This window comes from Balaenoptera borealis (genome assembly GCF_965194805.1).
Source record: "Balaenoptera borealis genome assembly, chromosome: 9".
NCBI lineage: Eukaryota > Metazoa > Chordata > Mammalia > Artiodactyla > Balaenopteridae > Balaenoptera > Balaenoptera borealis.
In genome coordinates, this window is record NC_138873.1 from 34,356,285 (window position 1) to 34,381,441 (window position 25,157).

The following is a 25,157-nucleotide window of genomic DNA, read 5'->3' on the forward strand; positions in this document are numbered from 1 at the left end:
GCTTAACCTAACACTAAAAAGAAAAAGCTCTGATTCAGCAAAGTAAAACTGTCCACAGATTCAGCCTCCTTAAACGAAATTAAAGCTCAGATAACAAAAAATCTAGCAAAATTATTAAAAATTTGGGTTCTGGAGTAAGGTTGCATATATTCAACCCTGTTTGTTGTTTGCTACCTGCGTAGATGGTACATTAAAGAATCAAATTGTTAGTTGTATCTTTGAAAATAAAACCCATAGAAGTAGATTTTGATAAATCCAGCAAATAATGTATCTGTGGTATCATACGGCTGATCCTTTGTAACTAAGAAATGGCATACATGTAATTACTTTTTCCTATTTTTTTGCTAAGATCTATCTTTGAATCATTGATATTAATAGCATTTTCTTTTTACCAAATTGTAGTTTCTATTTTATTTTATTATTTTTTATTGAAGTATAGTTGATTTACAATGTTGTGTTAATTTCTGCTGTACAGCAAAGTGATTCAGTTATACATATATACATTCTTTTTTATATTCTTTTCCATTATTGTTTGTCACAGGATATTGAATATAGTTCCCTGTGCTATGCATTAGGACCTTGTTTATCCATTCTACATGTAATAGTTTGCATCTGCTAACCCCAGACTCCTAGTCCATCCCTCCCTCACCGCCCCCAATATCATTTTCTTATGGCACAGATTTCTGGAATGTTAATTTTAATGTTGAGTTATAGTACCAAGAGCTGGATGAACGCTTCTTTGTTCAGTCTCATTTTGCATGACAAAGCTGCCTAGGTTACTTGTACCTGTGGTATTTTAAAGCAAACAGTGCAAAAGGAACCTGTGCAAGTTTCAGCCTGGCTAGTGAGATCTTTTTGGAAATCTCTTGTCAGAGAAAATGATTGCTAAATACATAGAACCTGTGGGTAAATGTCTCTTTGTTGCAGACTGAAATTTGAGCAATAGGTCATTTTTTAAGTGATTACTTTGCTTCCACATACTTTTCCTTAACTTGCAAAACTTAACAATCAATGAGAGCAAATAACAGAGCAGAATATTTTTTATTCATGTGCTTAGTGCTCAATAAATTACTTGATTGATGTTTTCATCGATTTTGTCATTTAGATACCTAGTGGTATCTGTATATCAGTTAATTAGAAACAACTATATTAATGTAGCATTTTTGCTATTAGGAAATAGCATGAAAAACTTTTGACTGTTGCTTAATGCAGACTCTTTATGGATTTTTAAAAATTAAAATATAGCCATTGCAATGTGCCATGTTATAAGCCTACTCTTTCATTCTTAAAGAAACACTGCATATTTTTAATGTTCTCAGACTCTAGAGAGTCTAAATAGAGTTATGATATTCATAGAAATTGTTCTCCTTGGTTACACAGTTTACTCAGCTTCTCTTCTCCAGAGATCTTACACTCTTCAAACTTGTTCTTTAACCTTGTTTTTTTAACTTCTCATTTTTCTTTTGTGTGTCTAGTGAAGACTCCTTTCTCTTCTTTGCTTGAGCCATTCCTTATCTGACCATCCCTTTGGTACAACCCCTTTTCACCCAACTTTAACAATAACAACAGAAGCAATCAAAAAGAAAATAGGCTGAGAGAGCTCCTACCTTTAATTAGTATAGGATAACTTTTGTATAAAAACTATGATCCTGGGAGTGAAAACAAAATACTCCTTACAAGCTAGCTCTTCTCTTTTCCATTTTTCTGTTGAACTAAATATCTGAAAAAGATATAGCACACCTTTGGTGTGATTTTCCCTTCCCAGAGATTCCATCTTAGCAGATGCCTAAAGAGAAGATTGATGTGGTAATTTAATTATTTAAGCTGTGGACTATTCAATAATGAGGAGATGCCAGTTTTTAACCCCAAGAAACTTAACCTCTGATTTGAAAAAAAAAATACATGAAATTGTGAAATGAAGGCAAAAATGATTCTCTGAATAATGAATTTTGGTTACCTGGAAGATCAGGATAAGGGTCCTTGTCTCTGGGACCAGCCCTTCCTGGGCAAATCTTGACTCTACTATTTAGCGGATGTGCAGCCTGGGGAATATTCTTTAATCTCTTTGACTGTAGTTTCCTCATCTGAAAAATGAGGATCACAACAGTACCCACGTCACTGGGTTGTTCTAAGTACTGAGTTAATACATAGTGTTTAGAAAAGTATCTGACACATAGTAGGGGTTTACCGTAAATTAGGTTGATGTTATGATGAGTAAACAAAAAGATTGTGAACTCTATTGGATTTAATAAGTGCTCAGCATTTTCTTCTATTGTGAAAGCATACTATTCTTTTCTTTTTGAACACAGTTTTTTTTAGAGCAGTCTTAGGTTCACAGCAAATTCGAGAGGAAGGTACAGAGATTTCCCCATATCCCCCCAGTTCCCACACATGTATAGCTGCCCCCATTATCAACATCTCCCACCAGAGAGGTACAACAGATGAACCTATATTTGGTACAATAGATGAACCTATATTGACACATCATAATCACTCAAAGTCTGTAGTTAATTTTAGGGTTCACTCTTGGTGTTGAACATTCTAAGAGTTTAGACAAATGTATAATGACATGTATTCATCATTATAGAATCAGAGTATTTTTACTGCCCTAAAAGTCTTGTGTGTTCCACCTATTCATTCCTCCCCATCCCTACTCTCTTTTTTTTAAGGTTTTTTGTTTATTAAAACATCTGATTTTTTTGCACATTATTAGCATGAGGTCACACCATGCTAACCTCTGGGGATAAAGTCCTTCTTCTCTTGAAGCTTACAGTCTAGCTTGGCCCTGTAGAAGATAAAAATGTAAATCAGATGTAGGGTCTGCCTTTAAGGAGCCTAGTCCAGATGGGAAGGTGAGATATATGTAGATAAAACTTTGAAACAATGTAGCATTATTAAATGACTTAAGAGGGGCAGATCTAAAGTGTAGTGGGGAAAATGAAAACAAAAGACTTGTTTCCAAAGTAATTTGAGGCAGAAATGGGACTATAATTCTTGTTGCTTGATTTCTCTATTCCTAGATAAGTTTGCTTTCCACCGTACCTCATTGTTTTTGTTAAACCACCGTTATTTGGAACGAACACTTTCTATAGTGAAACACAACAAGCAAAAGTAAATTGCATTTATGACATAAGCATTGCAGTGATACAACTAATATATAAGGAACTGTTTCTCACCTGTGTCTTCAGAAGCAATAGATGTCTTTTTAGCTCAGTATACTAATTATAGAAAGTATCATATTACATGTATTTTATTTGCCATGGTTGCAAGTTGCTAATTCTTCCTGTTTTTATAGGCCTTAAGTAAGTACTGTAAATTTCTTAATTGCTCTAAACACAAGTAAAAAGAAAAAAAACAACAACCCAAACATTATGAGTTATTATCTCAGTGTCAAATTTCAACTGAAGATCAGCATACCTCTAAAAGTGTTATTTTCTCCACTCTGGAAATCTGACCTGTCTTGTATGTGTAAAACTAAATTCTGCTCATGGATTAAATCCATTAGTTTCTTACTGAACAGCGAGGTTGTTACCAAATGAGGCAGGCAGACATAACTTCCAAAACTATTAGTGGAAACCTAATCTGCTGGTTTCCATTAACTAGGTGCACATCATTAATCACAAAAATGTTGCGTGATGAAAACTACAGGGGTTTGGCCTGAAATTGGAAAGTGATAATATAGCTGAATATGCCTTTTTTTTTTTTTTCTTCACCTCCTAATTCACTGAGAAATAAATGCTGAACTTTTGCCACCCATTTTCTTCTTAACATTTTTCACTGGTTTAAAAAACTGTAAGAACTGGACAAGCATTGGGGTCTTTTGTTTTTGTCTCCTTTTTAAAGGTTTATGTTAACATGCATTGCACTGATATTTTGGCAATGAAATGTTTGTTACACTCCAGAGATGCTACTGCTTTGGATCCAGGAAGATTGGGACTTAAACCAAAGGACTGTTTACTTAAATAAAACGTCTCTAAAAGATCGATCTTGAAGGATGGAGCTGAAGTAAGAGCATGCTCATGAACCATCCATGCAGAGAGTGAGGAAAGAGGATATCACTCCTGTGCCATAGCTCTTGGAATGCTCCCAATTTTTACTGCTCCTCATCCAACCATGTAGAGCCCCACTGAAGAGAGGAGGGTGGCAAGATTTTTCTTTTGTAGATGGATTTTCTTTCCTAGTCTGCTTGAGCTGCCATAACAAAATACTATAGACTGAGTGGCTTAAACAACAGAAATTTATTTCTCTCATGGTGTGAAGGCCAAAGATCAAAGAGTTGGTCTATTTGTTTCCTGACGAGAGCTCTCTTTCTGGCTTGCAGATGGCCACCTTCTCCCTGTGTCCTCACATAATGAACAGAGAGAGCTCTGGTGTCTCATCCTCTTCTTATAAAAGGGCACCAGGCCTATTGGATTAGGGTCCCACACTTTTGACCTCACTTAACCTTAATTACCCCCTACAGGCCCAATCTCCAAATACAGTCACATTGGTGATTAGGACTTCAACATATGAATTTGGTGGGAGCGGACACAATTCAGTGCATAGCACTAGGTATATCTTACAGCTGTAACTTCATTTATAACCATTATAAATGACTCTGGCTCATTATCTTGTATGACAATATTGCAGATATTATTAATTTCCTGTTGAATAGTCATTCTACTCACTTTTTTCCATGTTGGCTAGGTACCCTCCCACCTTACTTACTTTCCCAACTTACTTTGCAGGTAGGAGTGGTCATGTGACCAGCTCTGGCTAATGAGTTATGATGGAAAGTCAGCTGGGAGACTTCTGGGAAAGGTGTTATTTTCCCTGATTAAAAAGAGATACATGTGGTTGCATGAGAACATGATGCTTGGCACTACTGTAGTTATTTTGTAACTCTGAGGAAGAAGATAACAAACTGAGGGTAACAGAAGAAAGTATGGAAGGAGTCAGGGGCCTACTCTCAGACAAAATAATAACACCAGCAACAATAACAATAACAATAATAACTTTCAAAACAACTTTTAGTTGAGTATTCTCCTATGCAGCCCAAAGCACCCTAATATGTCACATCTTTGTTGACCTTTCAGGCAATCCCACCTCTTAACACATGTTTGTAGATAGCACGTGTGAGACATATGGCAGAATTAAAAGTATACGTATCTATCTATGAATGAAACAATTAATATTTTTCAGTCCAGTTGCAGGGAGAAGACAAAGCTATATACCTGAAAATGTAAATAAGACTGTAATAGAATGAGTCAATGACTGAAGGGAGTAGAAAGAAAGGAAGGAAGGATAATTTGTTGAGTGTCTACCATGCATAAGACACTGAACTGGATACTTCCATATATGTCATCTTTACTTTGTTTTAATATTTGATCAAGTGCTAAGTGAATGTTTCTTATCTTCATACATGGACTAAGTTGCTGGTTATTAAGTGGTTGAAATTATTCCCCTTTTCCTTTTTACTAATTTAACCTTGCTTTTAAAATTTTGGAATTTAGCCATATCAGTGACATCTGAAGTTGACTAACTTCATAACTAAATAGGCTTATTTTAGTTCTGGTAACAGTAATTGCCTAACATGGGCATTTTGGCTCATTTTTACCTTCTGTTTGATAGGCTGTTAACAAAGCAGCTTTTTGCTGCTCATTTTTACTCTTAATGTTTCCTTATTTGTTTCATTTAAAGTAGTCCAAATAGGTTTGAAAAAACTTTCACATTATTATAGTCATCGTTTTCTTAAAACTTATCATCCTATGAGGATGACTTCTCTCTGTTTCCTGACGGTGATTTGCTTTTATTATAAAACACCTGCTTTACTTTTCCTTTGGACTCTGTTTGCATTGATTCATTGATGAAACTTAGAGTGTGTAAACAAATGTAAATAAATGAAAAAAAGAGTCCTGTTAACACAGTGATTATTGCAAGCATATGACAGAAGTCTGTTGTTATTCTACTAAGTCATACCTGTTTTCATTTAGTGTAGCAGGAGCTGTCAAGTGTCCCTTCACTAATTCTTTTGAGAAATATTTCCATGAAATTAATGCACTTCCCTTTTAATAGCAGATTGAAAAATAATGAGCAGTAAGCAGAGTTAGGCAGTGTTTGTTCAGCTTATGACTTTTTCTTAGGCGTTTGTTTCATCCAAGGAGACTGGGGAAGACAGATGCTCCAAAGGGTGGAAGAGATGCCCGTACCTCGCTTGCTCACTCACTTGCGTTCAGCCCATCTTGTTGAATCCAAATTAACACACTACTGATTCTTTGTTTTCCATACCTCAGTATCCATTAATTACATACATTTAATGGGCTAATCTTCATGTACCAAGATGAAAAAAAAAATGTATACTACTGGGGCAGGATTCCTAGCCAAATACAAAAAAATATAAGAACCATTTCCTTCTAATCCGTTTAATCTGACAATGCTGTACCATTTATTAATGCAATACCATATCAATGAGAAAAATATAGATAACAATTTAAAATCAATTCTTTGTTCAGTGATTTATGTCTGCTGACTTTGATGGTTAATTGGAATTCCCCCCCCCACCCCCACCAAGGGCTTTTGATTTTCTGTACAATCTGAATTTCTATGCGACCTCTTTGTCCATTTCCATGTCAAAGACTGATTTTTCTTTATTTTATGTTTACGTGGTGTGTAACAAAATATCGCTTCCTCAAGGGAAAAACAAAACTAAACTGGGTGACATTATGTTTTTATCTAAAATTTAACTTTTTTGCTGTGGTGATTTCAGTTTCCATTCTTAGAACATAATGGAAAAAGGAAAGGTTGTAATTATCTATTTTAGCATAAGCTTTTCAATTGAAAGAGTATGGTAGGGAGGAAATATAAAGGAAATGTGAGACATATTTGTAGTTCGTATCTAGTTTACTATTCCTTTTGATTATTCTGTTATTAGTAATAAAAGTTGGAATTTAAAGGAAAGCAAACTTTGGACACTGTAAATTAAAACATCCACTTATGTAATCTAGTGGACATTATGGTTAATTTTAGCTGTTTTGATTTTCAAAAGGTATTTTTAAAGCTGTCCTTATAAAGCTAGCTGCTACCTGTTATTTCTGCATTTAGTTACATAAATAACCACTGCACACACCACTGGAATTCCCTGATGAGATTTAGATCCTTAATATTCTTTGAATGATCTTTTAAAAAAATCATTCTTCTCAGCTTTCTGGAAGCAGTAAATCAATTCTCATTTTTTGCTTAAAAATAAGGTGTTTACATTATATTTACATTCTTATATTTTAAAAACATCTATATGACTGGACACCCAGATTATAAACAAATACATTTATTGACTGAGTTAACTTAATTTGAGGAATTTTAATTTTTGAGTGAGTTATTTTGTATTACCCTATATATTGATTAAAATTATTTTATGTATTTAATAAAATATTGTCAAAAATAAAAAAAAATAAGGTGTATAGTCATAAATTTATACCAAGTAATAATTCAATAAAGTAATAAAGAATGGAAAATTTCTAGCACCTAGAGATCAAAGATTGGTTCAAACTTCAACATCTTTAGATCCTGGAGTTTTGCAACAGCAGCACAAATATAATACTTGGGAACAGATACAGCGATTCTCTGGGTTAATATTTATTAAAGGACACTTTTGGTTTGGTTGTGAACTTCAGTATGTTAAACTTACAAAGGAATGAAGTCAGTTTAGCCCCATAAATATCAGAGTGAATTTCTGTCCTGTTTTTGTTTTGGTTGCTGTTTGTTTTCTTTTTCTTTTATGTTTTCCCCTCATATTATCCACCCCCTTCCTTTGGGGAGAGGTAGTTATAAGCAAACCAATAAATACATAACCAAATAACTATTTTTTGAGTATGTTTATAACATTAGGTTTTGTGATATGTTGCATGAGAATTAGAAGTAGACGGTCTCATTTTTTTATGTTGGTAGAGAATAAAGCTGAGGTCATTTTATATATAGGGTAAAGGTTTAAATTAGAAGCCTTTTGGTCTGTGTTCAATCCCAGGTCCATTGATCATCACGTCCTTGTTCACTGAGTGGCTCTTTTGTGTGACCTTTTTTTTTTTTTTTTTTTAAGATTTATTTATTGATTGATTGATTGCTATGTTGGGTCTTCGTTTCTGTATGAGGGCATTCTCTAGTTGCGGCAAGCGGGGGCCACTCTTCATCGCGGTGCGCGGGCCTCTCACTATCGTGGCCTCTCTTGTTGCGGAGCACAGGCTCCAGACGCGCAGGCTCAGTAGTTGTGGCTCACGGGCCTAGTTGCTCCACGGCATATGGGATCTTCCCAGACCAGGGCTCGAACCCGTGTCCCCTGCATTGGCAGGCAGATTCTCAACCACTGCGCCACCAGGGAAGCCCCTGTGTGACCTTTTGAGTTTCAGTCCCTACAATATGGGATGATAGCTAGTCTACTAATTATACATGTGTTTTATGAGGTAATGAAAGCCTCAAAGTATTCTCTTTAACGCTCTTATTTACAAATGAAAGGTACCAACTAAAGCTAGCAAAGTCAAAAAGAGATAGAAGTGAAAAGATTTGGGATTCTGTCACAGCATGTTAGGGAAGTAGAATATCCAAGCCTGAAGAAGGTAGGGGCCCTGGAATAGCAACAATAACATTGACTTTTTCTCTGTATGTCACCATGAATGACTCACTAATTTATCCCTTTCACAAGTATTTATCAAAGCAACCTAATCTATGTCAAGCACTATTCTGGCTGCTGGGGATATACAGTTCAAGGTTCCTATTCTCCCAGGAGTTCTACTCTAGGGGTGGGAGGGGGGAAAACAGATAGATAAATAAATGAGCAAAATATCAGAATGCAATAAGTGCTAAAAAATGAAAGTAGAATAATGTGAGAGTTAGAGTTCTGGAAACCATCTTGGACCAGGTGGTTCAGGAAAAACTATAGGAGAAAGTGATTTTTCACCTGGAGATCTGAATGGTGAAAGGGGCCCAGGCACACAAAGATCAGGGAAATGCAGCAGAAACAGAGCAAACAGCTAATTCAAGGCCCTAAATTTGGGGAGATTGGCATCGTGGAGGGATAGAGGACAGGTGGAGGAATGGTCAAAGGAGACCTTTTCTAGGATGAGATGGGCAGGTTCTAGTTATGTGGAGCTTTGTCATCCAAGGAAAGACTTTCAACATGTCTAAAAAGATTTTTATAAAGGGATTCTATTTACTCATTTTTGGTCTCATCTTGGAAATGTTCCAAATATATATTCTTCTTTAGTCTTTTCACAGCTTACTCTCCAGTCACAGCTCTGCTTGTGTCCCCTCTTGATAATGGTAACAGTTCTCTGTTTCCCTTGCCTTCAATTCTATTATAAATCAGTTACTTTTCGGGGATGGTATTTTGCTGATATTGACCTCCTCAGATTTTGCCAGTGTTTCCTTTAAAGTCAAAATGTTTAGCCTTCATTTGAGGTCCTTCATAATTTAGCCTCAGTCAACTGCTCCAATCTCTTTACCATTATTTTTTTACAGGCACCCTCTGCTTTAGTCAAACTGCAAGATGCTCTAATTGTTCTTTGGGCACTTTGCGTGTATATGTGAATGTAAATATGATATATATATATCATATTTTTTATATATATATATATATATATATATATATATACACCTTAATATATAAATATATAATATATATACTATGTACCTTATATATAATATGTATACCTTATATATAAGTATTATATAATATATATTATATACTATATATATACCTTCTAAAATGCCTTTGTTTCTTCCTTTGCCTCGCCCAGGTTCTATTAATCTTTTAAGACCCAACGTTATGCCCACTTCTACCATGAAGCATTTGTTAGTCACTTCACTTCTCCTTATATCTTTATTGCTTACATTGCTATTTAGACATTTAGCTTGTAATATTTCAGAGAGTTTTATGTTTTGTGCCCCCAAGTGGTTTATAGAACCTCTTTGAAAAGGGACTGGGTGTGCCGTAAAGACAGTGTAATATTTATGTGGTGCTTTGTATTTTGAAAGCAGTTTGACAAATTAAAAAAAAAATTCATCTTCACAGTAGCATTTAGAGGTCATTAGGAAAAGGAGAACTATTTTTATTTTAGAGATAAGGACTGAGAGAGGATAAGTGACTTGTTTAAGGTCATGTTGCTAGCTAGAATTGAGTTAGGTCCCCTAAAGGTAAATTCTAGTTCCTCTCTTATGTATCAGGCTGTCTGTTTGTTTATTGATAATGATTTTTCAGTCTCGGTCTCAAAAGAAAATTTGATTTGCTGATTAAATATTAAGTGATGGGATAAGAGTAAGGTTATAGTTATTTCACTTCCATACAATATCTCAGGAAGTTCTTCCTTATTATTATTTGCTAATATTTCTTTAAAAACATTGAATATTTTTATGGTTTGTCTGTCAAGAATTGATTGGATGAAGTAAGCTGAACACTTAAGGGCCAGCTCAGAACTTTGGTGGATTGGATTTCAATTCCTTTCCATAACCAAGTATTTACTGAGTTGTTATTACATGCTTGGCACTAATGTAGGCTCTGGGAGAAAACAAACAAGTATGAAAACAATTTCATACCTTTCTTTACGGAATATAGAGTCCACTCAGGAAACTGGCCATGTGTTGACAAGTTTTGGTGGTAGGTGATGGTTAAATGGGGTTCTGTTATACAGTTATCTCTAATTTTATATATATTTGAAAATGCCATAATAAAACAATGGGAAAAAAAAAAGTCTTCTGAGGGAGATGAAACTTCCATATTGGCGGTCTTGTATTGTTATTTAATTAAATGGCCAAAGAAGTGAAGAAAACAATGCTGTTAAAGGAGCTCCAAGAAGGAAGCAACACACAGGCTCTGTGGTCAGACAAAAATGGAGTGGGATCTGGGTATGCAAAAGCAGGAGTAAAAAGGGGTTTAGGTTTCCTCATTGCCAGGCATAGATAGCGCCCTCTGCTGTCAGAAATGAGAATGATCATATTGTGTGAGGGGACAGCCACCCTGGTCTGGCTGAAGTGGAGGATTTTGACATGAAGAGGAGTGACAGATGATGTTGAATCGGTTGCACCCTATTATTCAGAAGTTTCCAAATCCAGGTGGTGAGATTTGTTTGTTAATTTGACTCCTAAATGTCTGTGGACCACTCAGAAAAGTCTATAATCAGCATAGCAGCGTGATGACAGTGATGATTTTTAAAAGTCATTCTTTTTAAGGCTAAGCTCAGCAGATCAAAGGTGGACCTTAACTCAGCATTTGCTGGTTATCCCCACACTGCTATTATTCAAGCTCCATATGTTCAAACCAGACTCTTGAAGTTGTGATGTTCAACATTTTTGCATGAAGACCTGTGGGGGGCAAGGCATATTTTTGTTATTTAGTTCCCTTTCTGCTAGGTAGAAATTTATTTATTAAGAAAGGTAATCAGGTTTTGGCAGACAAACTCACATTTGAAAAAAAATGTCTATTCAAGGATTCTGCCTTTGTCAACAGAATTGCTAAATTTTGTTCATTTAAGCTTATTTTTTCCACTGGGATTGCGGGGGAACTTTCCTTTATTATAAAGGATGAAGGCTGTCCAGGTGATGCTCTTCTCCATCTGCCCGTTAAGTCCTTAATCTCCTACAGTGTGTGGCTTCTAATCTTTTATTTGCTTTATGTACCAGTGGCTCCAAGTTGGACAAGTTCTGTGTCACATATGCCAACAAAGTAAGTTTCCTTGTGCCGTAAAAGGGCATGCTATGACCCAAGATCTCTGGAAAATAAAGTGGCTTGCTGTTCACAAGCGGGCCTGCTGGTTTTAATGCAACCCAGTTAGTAAATGGCATTCGCTCACTATACAACCAGGAGTGCCCTATTGATTGGCGGCAGGAAGCTCCTTGTTCACGTTGAGATTTCCTTTTGCAGGGTTGCTAGCCCCTGAGAGTTGTCAGTGTGCTGCCTTTGTGATGCAGTGAAAGGTCCTTTCTGCTTTTTTTCTTTGCTGTTTACTTCTCAGTTTGGAGCCAGCTGAGTTATTTAGTCAAGGGCCTGAGTTATAAGGCACAGACGTTTTATTTTTTTTATTTATTTATTTTTAAAATTATTTATTTATTTATTTGGTTGCACTGGGTCTTAGTTGTGGCTCGCTGGCTCCTTAGTTGCGGCTTGCTGGCTCCTTAATTGCGGCAGTCAGGCTCCGCATGTGTGACGTGGGAACTCTTAGTTGTGGCATGCATGTTGGGATCTAGTTCCCTGACCAGGGATAGAACCCGGGCCCCCTGCATTGGGAACGTGGAGTCTTCACCACTGCGCCACCAGGGAAGTCCCAAGGCACAGAAGTTTTAAATGAGTTTGTTTTTGGATTTTCCTTGGTCAGGGTTCTTTTTGGAAGAAAGTCAAGCAAATAATACAGGAGGCAAAGTTATCCACTGCTTCTTAGTTATCACTCTACTGCCTTAAATTCAGTGGGCTACCTTGTCAAGGGGTTATGCCCTGAATTGAATTTCAGCCTTGAACCCCACTCTACTTCAGAGAGCGCTCACGTTGCAGAAACATTCTTCTCACTTCAGAAACATAAACCTTCCTAACAAATCATCTTTACACCCGGTGAGATCTTTTATCTATCAGCTACCTTATGTGATAACTGGGACTCAGAAGGACAGTCACAATCCATTTCCTCTGTTCTTCAAGTAAAAGCCCATAAAGAGTATAACTAACTTAGTAGAGGATAGTGCTTGTTAAGTCAAGACAGGGGATAGCACACTTAACTTTAAAAAAAGAAAGAAAAAGAAAGCGTTGTTCCTCATCCAGTACTTTTGCATCTCCGATTAGCAGTCATATAAATGGATGACACTGGTTTGTAGAAGCAGAGACTGGAACTTTTTATTTTATTTTTTCAATCTCATTGCCACTACTAAAAAGACAGTGGATAGGGAGATTACTTAAACCATGATTTGTGATCATATTGCCTGGAGGGGGTGAATTGGTATCAAATGGGAAATTTTCTATAAAAATGGTGTTTGTTAACTTTGAGGAGAAGGAGAAATTTATTAAAATGATGAATATTTTAATTTGGAGGGAATCATATGCATTAAGAGAGACACGTGGGCTTTTTATCACAACCGGACCACACAAAATTGCTTTAATTTCTAAGTGTTACCACGTTCTCTCCTTCAGCAATATAAAGCAGTTAGGGCCATGAGAAGTTAATTACACCTTCTGATGTAAAAGACTCTGGAGGCAGTGCCTGCAGTGAGAGGAAGTTCAAGGTGTTTTACAGAGCAGCTCCCTGCATCCCTGCATAGCTGTTGTTTTGTGAAGGGTCCAAGAGCCTCACTTATAGACCAGGGCTTCTGCATCTGGTCTCTGACACTTCCCTACTGTTTGGGTCATTCCCAGAGACTCTTGACTCTTCCTAGACTCTGGATTCCCTCACCCCTCTCTGCCTTCAGCCTTGCTCTGGAGGCCCAGTAGCATCTACCACCCCTGTCCCAACGGAAACAGTGTCCCTCTTAGGAGAGAATCTTGTCCTTGGACCAGGAGCTAGGAGAATTGGGGAGTGGGACAAGTGATGCTTTGCCATACCCTTTAATAAGACCCATTTTAAAAAGTCTAGGGAGTGCTCAGTTGGATTAGACTTGTGGTGAGTTAAAAGGAATGATGAGAAAGTTGAACTCTTTGAACTAAGAAGCCATTCTGTAGCAGAGGTGTAATTTATAGCCTATTGACTATTTTTTCTGACTGTTGAGTGAGACATTTAGGGAATAGTTACCTTATCATTTTTTAATGCCCAAGATTATAATATTATTTATTTAAAAGTGACATATAATCTCTACAGTTACCTCCTTTCTCCTGTGTCTTTCGTTCCTCTCTCCAGGCCCACCCCAATATGTCCCATGTGCCCACTTGCCTGCCCCTCTCTCCACAAACATGCAAAGTTTCATCCAGCTGAAAAAAATGTGTGCTGTACTTCCATGCGTAGCTATCTCCACAGTCCAGCTTCTGCAGAGGGTGGTTGTTACTTGCTGCCTCAGGTTCCTCTCAAGGTGTTGTCATACCTTATAGCTTGGTTGTTCTCTCTTTCATGCATCTGAAAATTACTGTCTTGAGATGATGTCTCTAACGTTTGTTTCCCGTTCCAATTCCCCTTGACTTCGGTGTAACATTTGACATTCCTGGACTCTCTTTTTCTTCCTTAAATCTAAAAGCCTATATTATCCTTTTTTTTTTAAATGTCTCTGAACATTTATTCATCTTTATCCTTTTCTGGTCTTTTTTTCTGTCTAATTCTTCTAAATGTAAGCAGTTCTGAGTATTTAGTCAGTTTTCTTTTATTAATATTTATTTTAATGAAATATTTTATAAAAATATGACTATGCACAAGATACAAAGAACAGTAAAACAAATGTACATGTACCCATAAATCAACGGAAGTAATATCACCAGACCCTTCTGAGAGTCTCTTTCCATTCAGACTTTCTTTTTCTTACCTTGACTTATTTAAAACAAATATTTTATTAAATTTTTAATGTTTTTGAGATACTATATAAATGGTATCATGCTCCATGCATCTTGGGCCACTTAACTGCTGCTGCCAACCCCACAACATTCAATATCCGTAACATCTATGTTTTTTGTGTAGCTGTATTCTTCTTCACTGCTGTATTATATTCTGTTTTTGAATATGCTAAAAGTAATTATCCAGTTTTCTGCCTATGGATATTTGGGTAGCTCTTGGGCTCCCTAGTTGCTGTGTTACAAAGAAATGTTGTGCATGTGCGTACATTCTTGTGCATCTGTCTTTGTGCACAGGTACACGCTCTTCTCTTGTTGTGAAATGCAAAGTCATACGGAGTATACATTTTCGACTTGATAAGATGGCCCTAAGTTGTTTGCCAAAGTGGTTGAATATTGGCATTCCAACCAACATGGTGTAAACACTTCTATTATTGTATATTCTTACCCAAAATAACTATACTTGATATTGCTAGATTTTCAGATTTTTCAGAAAGGTATTTTTAGACTTTTCAGATTTCCTTTTCCATTGAGTGGGTGTAAGATTGTAATCGAAATTTGCAATTCTTTTTCTGAATTTTTCTGAGTATTGTTGAGGTTGAGAGGATTTTCGAATGTTTGTATTTGTGTTTCGACTTTCTTCAAGTGCCTATTTATGTCGTTAGCCCATTTTTCTACTGTTTTATCCGTTTCTTATTAATTGGTAAACATTACTTAGTCTGGATATTAATCATTTGACAATAATGTGTTTTTTTCAAGTTTGGCTTTAAGTTTTCACTTTTGGTACAGTTCTGTAGACAAAATTTTAACTTTAATGTTGATGATTTTATTGAAATTTCATGTACAGATTAAAAAAACGTTTTAAGAAACCCTTCCCAACTCTGAGGTTATTTTTGTCTATGTTTCTTTTAAACATTTTATGATTTTCCTTTAAAATTTAAGTATTTAGGGATCTTGGAAGTGATTTTATATATGGTGTGAAGTAGGGCTTTTTATGATCATCTTTATTGGTGCTGAACTCATGAATGTGCATTCTCCCCTCCCTGTCTCTGAATGTGTGTATATGTATTTAATTCATATTTGCATTTTGTTTTGATATATTTTCTTGAGCCCTGAGCCCTCTTTCCAACTGCCTGCTAAAAATTTCCATGTTGATGTACATCACCTTAAACTCATATCTAAAATAGAATTCCTTTTCCTACGCTTTCCCAGCCCTCACCCCTACATCTAACAAGTTCCTGAATTCTTTGAATGTTTCCTTTAAAATGAGTTTTTATCTGATTGTTTTTATTTCTGCTACTGCCCTTTTCATACGATGCGACCTAAACCTCAGATCTCTGTAATGTTTCAAGTAGACTCCCTGCATCTCTATTTTTCCTAACCTAATCATGGGTGCTGACACTATATTGGTATTAATCTTTCTAAAGCAAGACTTTGAGTCTCTCCAATTAAAATGCCTTTATTAACTCCTCGTTGTTCTCATCATGCTAAAGGGTCTACTCCCTAAGGCTTTCCAGTTTTTCTTATGTCTAGCCCCAACTCTGCTTTACCTTATCTTCCTCTACAAAATCTCTCTTCTTCTAAATTAGTTTCTCTTTAGATTGTCTGGTGCTTTTTATTTTCATTCATTACATCATTCCATTGTACCCATTGTTCTATTTCTTGGAAAACCTAAATCAAACCCTTTCTATCATTATTTTGGCATTCGTGTTTCACTGACTTATAACTTTCTGAAGGTTTTTGTTGAACAAAAGGTACCAAGTTTTATCATTTTGTTGTATTCCCTGTAGCACCCATTATAATACTTAGCACGTAATAGATAATTAATAAATATTGGTGGGTTGATTAGTAGAAGGATACTAATTTTATGCAATGCAATTGTATTTGGATTGCCCTGGGTGAGTTTTTAAATTTTTATTTGATTTGAGGAATTGGGTTTTAAAAATTTCTACATCAAACAAATTTTATTTGGGAAAATGACAGACTCTATGTTTTTCTGAGCGATCCAATTTTTCAGTCTCCATGGAGAGTCTTTTCTTCCTAAATTATAGGTATTTTGTAATGCTAACTGTAAGTGGTTAATTTCTATTTTTTTCTTGATTTCGTTTTTTTTCTGTATCTTTCTTCAGTTTCTCAGTATCCCTGCTGAAAGAATCCTTCCACATTCTAATAGACATTTTCTTTCCTTTCTATTTTCTATAAACAGTCTAAGTACTAGTGAAAAATGCCTAGACTAACTATTCAAGCCAGATAGCGGAGAAAAGGAAACTTTAAATCCTCTAAGCTGCTAGTAATATAGACAGTGAATTTAATATTTTTTGGTGATTCATGCAAGGTAGGGAAAAAAGGAAAGAAAACGGAAAATCTGTTCAAGCCTCTCCATTAGTCAATTTTATTTCAGCTGTTAATTGTTCTGCACCAAATGGCAGTGATAAATCAATGAAATGGTGGCTTTGAAAAGGAGGTTCTTAAAAATCTACTGAAAGGCATATCAACCTTTCTTTTCTCTCTTTTCAAACTTGCAAACAGTAAGTCTCCTCTAAAGCAATTGAGAAGAAAATGCTTAGAAGACAGGTAGAATAAAGAGCTATTCTTATTTTCAGAAACATTTTTATTTAAGAAAAGAAATACAGAAATAGCAAAATAGGAATAGAGCTGTGCTATCCAATCCAGTCCTTAAACTGCTATGATTAGAATGATTCATTTCTCATAAGTTTTGTTTTATAAAACACATGTTTCTTGTCTTTTACCTTTTTAGATTATCAGCCTGTTACCACCCTCCTAGATGTAATAGGGAACATATACTGATTGTATGTTAAAATGAATTCTCTGGGAATTTAATATTCTCAATTCTCTTAAACATATAAATCTTGAAATGCTTTTTTTTTTTTTTTGTGCACAGTCACATTTCTTAATAGACATAAAGATGGCTTTTAAACTTAGTAACTGGTTGAGTTATACATGTTTTCAACTGAAAGGCTTTAATGATTATTTTATCCAACCCCCTGATTTTGGAGACTCATTGAGGCTACATGATCTGTGCGTGTCATACAGAGAAAAGTGCCTGAGTGGGCCAGGATTCCCTTTCTGTTCAACTACTTTCAAGATAACTAGCTATTTTAAGCATTTCACAATCACGTAACTTCTTCCCCTTAAAGTCAAAGATTATTTTGTGTATTTTTATCATTTGCATCCCTTGAAATGACTTGTTGTATACAATATAATGAATCACGGATAGTTAAATAAGTTAAAATATATGGGTAATGTTTTGCTTTCCTGATGATGGATGCTGCTACCTTCAATACCGACGTAAATTAAAGAATACATTACTCTGAAGGTTATCCTATAATATTTTTTTTCCATAAAGAAGTTGTGTTCCTTTTTCTTAGTATTATACTTTGGTTTTGCTTGTCAGGATTATGTGGAAAGAGCCCTTACATCATCCCAAATTTACCACTGAAGAGCAGAAAACACTGGTGTGGCTCTCTTAGTCTTTTTAAGTGAGCCACAGGCAAAATATGGAACACACTTAATTGTAGTTTTAATGCTCCGGAATTGCATAAGTCATGGGCTGTGATTGGATCTTCCATGACTGTGTTTTATTCTGACCACAGTGCAGCTTTTGTTGTTTGACTGTAAACACCTCTGTTATTTCGACAGGTATCAAGACTTCAAGTAATTGTTAAGTGAGTGTTGTAATTGAGATAATCTACTCTTGGAACTGCAATAACAGTGGAAATCTTTTGCTCTTTAAATTCTGTGTAAACATAGTCCAAGCGTTTTAAAGAAAAACTTTTCCATTTTAGAAAAAGAGATTTGCTTGAACAATTTATTTTAATGGAATAAAATTAAGTAATGAATCTTAATGCCACAGCTTTAACTGAAGTCTTCTAGCTTAAGAAAATCGCTTTATAGGAGAGATTAGGTTAACCTCTTGAGGTAGTACAGAGTCACTTTTACTTAGAGACTACATGATTTATAACAAAGTAATATGAGTGAATATTGAATGGCATTCCACCCATATTTAAACACTCAGGCAGTGGCATGGAAAAGAATTGATGAAAAATGTAATAGGACAAATACACTAATGGATGTGATCTCCAAATATTTATTACTGTCCCCATCTTGAGCCATAGGCATACCTTCACCCATATTCCTCTCCACCAGCCAAGGGCATCTTCCTATAGATTGACAGCTACCTTAACTCCTTAAAGGAAGACCACTAATAGAGATCCATAGTAAAAAAGTCTAGAGGTAGAGTTCAGTGGATGAAAAAGGGGACTAACTTTGTAAGATCTAGCTGGAATGCAGAGCTGATAAGGTACTGGAATTAGCTTACCATTTAGAAGACTGTTTTAGTAGTTTAGGTCAGAGATAGAAACAGAGGACCGGAAATAGGCTGAGACTGACAGTGCGGACTTGAATGAAATCAATTTATTTCCCAGAAATGGTTTGGAGATGGAATTGATAGGAGTTGAAGGTTGATTTGGCATGTGGGATTAGAGTAAGAAGGAAGAGGTAATGCTGTGTTTCCTAATTGTGCAGGTGTCATGGAGTGTGGTGCTATTTGTTGTGATATGGGTTATTTGAGAGGAGGCAGATTGGTGTGTGTGTGTGTGTGTGTGTATGCTGAGAGTTGTGGACCTGGATGATGCTGATTTGTTTGACTGTGGGTCATCCATGTGGAGTTGACTTATAGTTTGGATATCCTAAAGGTCAGGAGAAAGATCTTTTTAAAACAGATTTGGAAGTCATAAGCATGAAGATGCTGATAAAAATCAGAGGAGGCTAGTATTGCTCAGGATGAATAAATTGAGTAAGAAGAGAGTTTCATAAACATTGGTAATCTGTAGAAGAGTCCAGCAAGTCAAGTCTGAAAAGGAGAAAGAAGGGAGATACAAAGAATGAAGAGAAAATCATGAAATTGAGTGACAGGAAATTTAAGGGAAGAGACCATTTCAAGGAAGTTTGATAATATCAAATCCTGCAGAAATCTCAAAGAAGATCAAATAAAAGGGGTTTATAGACTTTAACATGGAAGACTTTACTTTTAACTTCTAAATACATGTTTTGAGTAAATAGAGAAAAAGAAGGGTAAATAGTTCTGGGGCAGAGGATATTTTTTTTTTTCCTGGCTTCTTATAAAAATGAGGGATTTTGTTTGTTGTTTTTTTTCTTTTTGATTTGTTTTGTTTGCTTTTTTGCTTGTTCACAATTTTTAGTTTAGTGGTAGGAACTTAAAATGAATGAAACTATCAGCATCATCTGCCATTCTTAGTAGATGTTTCTGAATGTGCTACAAAATAACCTCCCCGATGCAAGCAAGGCAATAAATGTACATAATTTTATTTTAGATTAGATAGATCATTGAGATAATATCCTTATCCTAAAAGAAGAATGAAATAATACAGTTTTCCAGAAGTAGAAACAAGACAGTCTAGTTATCAAAGAATAGCAGCAATGATGATCCTTTTAAAAGAGTATGTATATTAAGACAAAATTCCATAAATTGTATTTATAATAGTTAGATGTGCATTTGTAGAATAAATGTTTTTTCTAAAAAGAAGAAAACATAATTTTTGCTTTTACAATTTAAATAAATATTTTAGAAATGTAGATACTCTATGCTTGGAATCATAACATGCTTTTGTGTTTAACATTTCTCTTCTTATGTTTTATCCTCTATTTTATTTTTTATAAATTTATTTATTTATTTATTTGGCCGTGTTGGGTCTTCGTTGCTGCATGCAGGCTTCCTCTGGTTGCGGTGAGCAGGGGCTACTCTTCGTTGTGGTGCGCGGGCTTCTCATTGTGGTGGCTTCTCCTTGTAGAGCACAGGCTCTAGGCGCGTGGGCTTAAGTAGTTGTGGCACGCGGGCTCAGTAGTTGTGGCTCATGGGCTCTCTAGAGCGAGCGCAGGCTCAGTAGTTGTGGCAGACAGGCTTAGTTGCTCTGCGGCATGTGGGATCTTCCCGGACCAGGGCTTGAACCCATGTCCCCTGCATTGGCAGGCGGATTCTTAACCAGTGCACCACCAGGGAAGTCCCTATCTTCTATTTTAAAGCAGCTAATGATTAAAACACAAAATTCACCTACGCTTGAATGTGAAATATACTTTTACTGAACAACTTTAAAATATTGAGAGGGTGATGAAAAGTACTATTTTGGTTTCTGTACTTATCACCAAGCATCAGGGCAGTTGAGAAAACTGACAAGAAAATTTCTAATTTTAAGATCTGAAAAAGATAATTTGAGTAAAACATTGTTATTTCGGGAAAGATAGAATTGTATTAAAAGCTATGCTAAAATTATTTACAATCATACAATTGCTATATTTTATGCCTATATTAAAAATAAAGTAGTGATATTTACTTTCTATTATTGCAAACATTAATTCATTTATTGAACAAATATTTTTCAAGGGCCTTCTTTATGTCAGGCACTGTTCTGGGTACTCACAATGTACCAGTGAGTAAAAGAAACAAGTAAATTGCTACTCTGAAGCAACTTATATTATGGCGGGTCACAGGAGACAGTAAACAGTTATAATAATATTATAAGTAAGACTAGAAGGTAGTAACAGCTACAGAAAGGAAAATAGAGCAGGACGGTAGGTGGTGTTGAGAGTTGAAGGGCGGGGGCCGGTTGTAATTTTACACTCCATATTCTGGGTGGGTTTCACTGAGTAGGCTCTTGGAGAAAGATGGAAAGAAGATAAGGGTATAAACCTTATGGTTATCTGTCAGAAAAGTGTTGCAGGTAAGGGAAGAGCCAGGGCAAAGGCCATATGGCGAAACATACCTAGCGTGTTCAGGAGTAGCCACTATGGAGGCCACAATGAGGGCCGTGAACCGGGGAGAAGAGAAGGAGGTGAGGATTATAAGGAGGTGTTGGGTCAGCTCATTTTGAAACTTGTAGTGCCCAGGAAGGACTTGACTTTTACTCAGAGGGTAGAGGGTGTAGAGATTCATTGGAAGCTTCTGAGTAGAGGAGAAACTTGATTTTGGTGAGTTTAATTATTTTTCATGTTCTTTAGCACATACTCTATAAGATTGTAAATTTAAACTTTTTTGTTAATGTTTATAACAGTGTGCTATAGATAATTGCTACAGTGTAGCCTACAGGCCATGTATGGAATTGTTGTGTGACTCTTTAGCGTCCTGAAGTTTAAGGTCTGTCGGGTCTGCATATGCCTCATTTTCAGAATCCTAAAAGTTTAATTTTGGAAAATTAAGATTTATTTAAAATAATCACCTTGACTTGTAGATGTGGAAACTAATTTGCCTAAGATTACTCAGTTGGATTTGCCAGAGCTAGGATTAGGGTTTAGGTTTCCCGAATATAAATGAGAATTATAAGCGAGAACCAAAAACTACCTACTATGATCAGATTTGTACTCAGTGCCTTACTAATTTTCTTCTAATCCAATTTCACCACTTAAATTACATTGCTGCATCTTTAACACATCTCTTTGTCTAGGTCTGAGTGGATCACTGCTTTTACTACTGGGTCTTTCCTATTAATTACTGTATCAGAATCAATCCTTCTTCTCCTCCTCAGCATCAGTTTTTAAGCATTCTTGCTTTATATGCACCTTGATAGATACTTATAGTCCATTCCCGCCTGATGGTTTTTGCATATCCTGCAGCAGAGTTGGGAAAATTGTGATCAAATCTAGCCTATGACCTGTTTTTGTACATCGTGATCCAGTAATGGTTTTTGCAAAAGAAGACTATTTCATGACATGTGAAAATTATATGAAATCAAAATTTGTTGTCCATAAATAAAGCTTTATTGACACACGGCCGTGGTCTCATGCTGCAGTGGCAGAGTTGAGTAATTGTGACAGAGAGCATATGGCCCTCAGAGCCTTAAGTGTTTTTTATGAGGCATTTTAAAGAAAAAGTTTGGTGACCTCTGTCCCAGAGCAGTGCTTCTCAGACTTTGCTACGCATAGAGTTGCCTGGAGGGCTTGTTAAAACCCAGGTTCCCAGGCATCATCACTCAGAGGTTCTGATTCCATCAGTATAGGGTGGAGCCTGAGACTCTGGATTCTACTCTCAAGCAATCCAAATCCAGCCAGGCCACAGAATGAACACATTTCATACCATTGCCTTAAAGTGGTCCTTCTTGAATTTAATGCCTGTCTTAGCTGAACTTCCCCTGTCTTACAATCATTAACCAATTTTGGAGGAAGAAAGTGGAAAGGGTTGTCTTTGGTGAACCTTAAAGCAGCCTGCTCCAAGCAGCAGACCTAGTTCAAACACTGTACTCTTAACATACATCTGAGTGTATTTTAATATAAAAATATCCATTCCTTCTTTCCTACTCTGTCCTTCCTACATAAAATCTTCTATATACTCCTGTTTATCCTGACTTAGATGCCTTTGCAGAAACTTCCTAATTGCCGTGTATAAATGACTGTGTTAAACTGAATGGTTAATAACACTAATGGTATTTTACATTTTATTTTTCTGAATTATCTCATCCTTGGACTGGTCAAGGTTCCTTTTGTCTTTTTAAACAGTGAAAACAAGTCAGGGCCATAAAGTTTCTATTAAATTATTTTAAATTTGAAGAACAGTGGTTCAAAAATATTCATATGGCGATGCATACATAGTTTATTGTATAGTCTATGCCTCAAGTGCAAGCTAATCATATAGTTAATTTATGGAAGAAAATCCAGTATTCATAACCTAAGGATTTCCATACAGTATAATGAAATCACATATGTAGTTATATACTTGCATATGTAGGATATTATATACTTTCTGTTTCATAATGTAATTCTGCACCAATGTATTTTTTTAATGACTCTAGCTTTGCTCCCAGAGGTGTATGATTTCTTTTTGAGTTGGTCAGCCCTCTGTCATTTATTCATATTTGCAGAATGGTAATAATTTCTACAGTCATGAATTATTTAACAAAACTTAATTGAATTTAGGATAAGGCAGAGGCAGGATATATATTATACAAATATTATGTAAACTCTACATTTAGCATATCTTAAGCCATCAGAGTGAATAAGGTGAAAATTAGACTCCTAGCCAATGTGATTTTTAGCTAAATCTAAAAGTTTTGTTGGTTACTGCAGGTATACTCCAGGTTCAAATATACTGTCTGTCTACCAAAATGAGAGAGATGAAATGCAATTAGCTTTATCTCTTGTCCTAAAACTTTAATTTAGTAAATTAACTTAATAAAACTCAGTATGTAAAATGCAAGCAGGGAACTGAGTCTACCTTCTTTTGGGGCATCTACCCTGTGCTTTTTGCACATGAGTTACCTGTGCTACTCAGTCACAAAAAGGTTGCTGAAATGAATCGAACTCTATTTCAGTCAGTGGGGTACCTCCTCTTTCCTCAGATTGTTTAATTATTATTGTTATTTAATTTTAGTAGACTCAACAGATTGTAACTCAGATAATTTCTGGAAAAATGTTTTGATCTATTATATTGCTGTGGAAGAGGTCTGAGTTTTACTTTCCCTAAATTTTATTAGGTACTTTACCTCTGTCATAGATAGGCTGGTGAATGAAGTTTGGTATTTCTGGTAAGGTTTTAGAAATCTCAGCCACGTGAAACAGAGAATAGCTCTATGAAAGTTTGAAACACAGAATCATTTTTGTAACAACAAGTTACCTCTACTTGCTTTATACTGATATCTTTACTTGCATCATCTATCAATACTTTGACCTTCACAACAACTGGATGAAGTGAAATATCATGTCCAATTTAAAAAGGAGGAAACTAAAGACTTAGTGAATTTTACTTAACCAGGGTCACAAAGCTAATCAATTTCACTTGTGCGTTGAACCCCAAACCATCACACTCCATTGGCTATTCTTTGACCACTAAGGCATTTTGTTTTTTTAATAAAGGTTTTTGGAATTCCTTCTGCAGATAGTCATTCTTTTAGATGTTGGGATAAAAATATGGATTACCCAATGCTGTTACCTTAGAGTAGTTTCCTGTCTTGTTGGGGATGCAAAGGAAACAATAAATAATTACACTGAAGTTCAAGTGCTATAATGGATGTATGCCAGTGTATTAGGGAACACAAAATGATTACCTATTGCCTGAGACTGGCAAAAGAATTCATAGGGCACTATGCACCTGTCCTGAAAGAAGCATTGCATTTTGTTTTTGGGAAAAGGGGGAAGTTCATGACAGAGAATGTAACACATATAAATCTAGAATATTAAAGAGATGTTTTGGGAATTGTATTTCTTTGTGTCTGGAGCCTGGGAAAAATAAATGTAAAAAACTACTTGACATAGAAGTCAATGTTTTGAAAGGGAAATATAGGTTAAGTTCTCATTTATACACATACTAATTTTTAGTTTTGATTAAATTGCAATTAGAATATCAACAGGAATGTTATTTAATATGCTTAAAAATATTCTGGTCTTCATATAAACCAGTGTAAACCAGTATTTTTCAAAGTCTTTTTAAAAAGTTCATTTGAACTTTCTTTTCAAATATAATATTAAAAGATTTATGTTTAAAATATATGGCATAATTTTTATGAGAAAGATATGGATTACAATCATGAAGTCAACAACACACAATTATATAAAACTTACCTGTATATGTGTTACTAATATTTGTTTTATTTTTCTTGTGAATTTTTTATTGTAGTGTACAAATATACACTACAAATATTGTAGTGATATTAATGTATTT

At 35.6% G+C, this 25,157-nt stretch overlaps 1 protein-coding gene and 1 long non-coding RNA gene across 7 annotated transcripts in view; one reads left to right on the top strand and one right to left on the bottom strand.

The window, feature by feature from the left end:
* The window catches only part of PTPRK (protein tyrosine phosphatase receptor type K), a 546,316-nt gene that overhangs the window by 203,712 nt on the left and 317,447 nt on the right, over positions 1-25,157 (top strand). The gene's annotated exons all lie outside the window — the stretch shown is intronic.
* LOC309635311 lies at positions 381-9,799 on the bottom strand. The gene is made up of 2 exons (XR_014248754.1): positions 8,365-9,799; positions 381-8,048 (listed from the first exon to the last, which is right to left on the bottom strand). It is a non-coding gene; the product is annotated as an uncharacterized lncRNA (long non-coding RNA).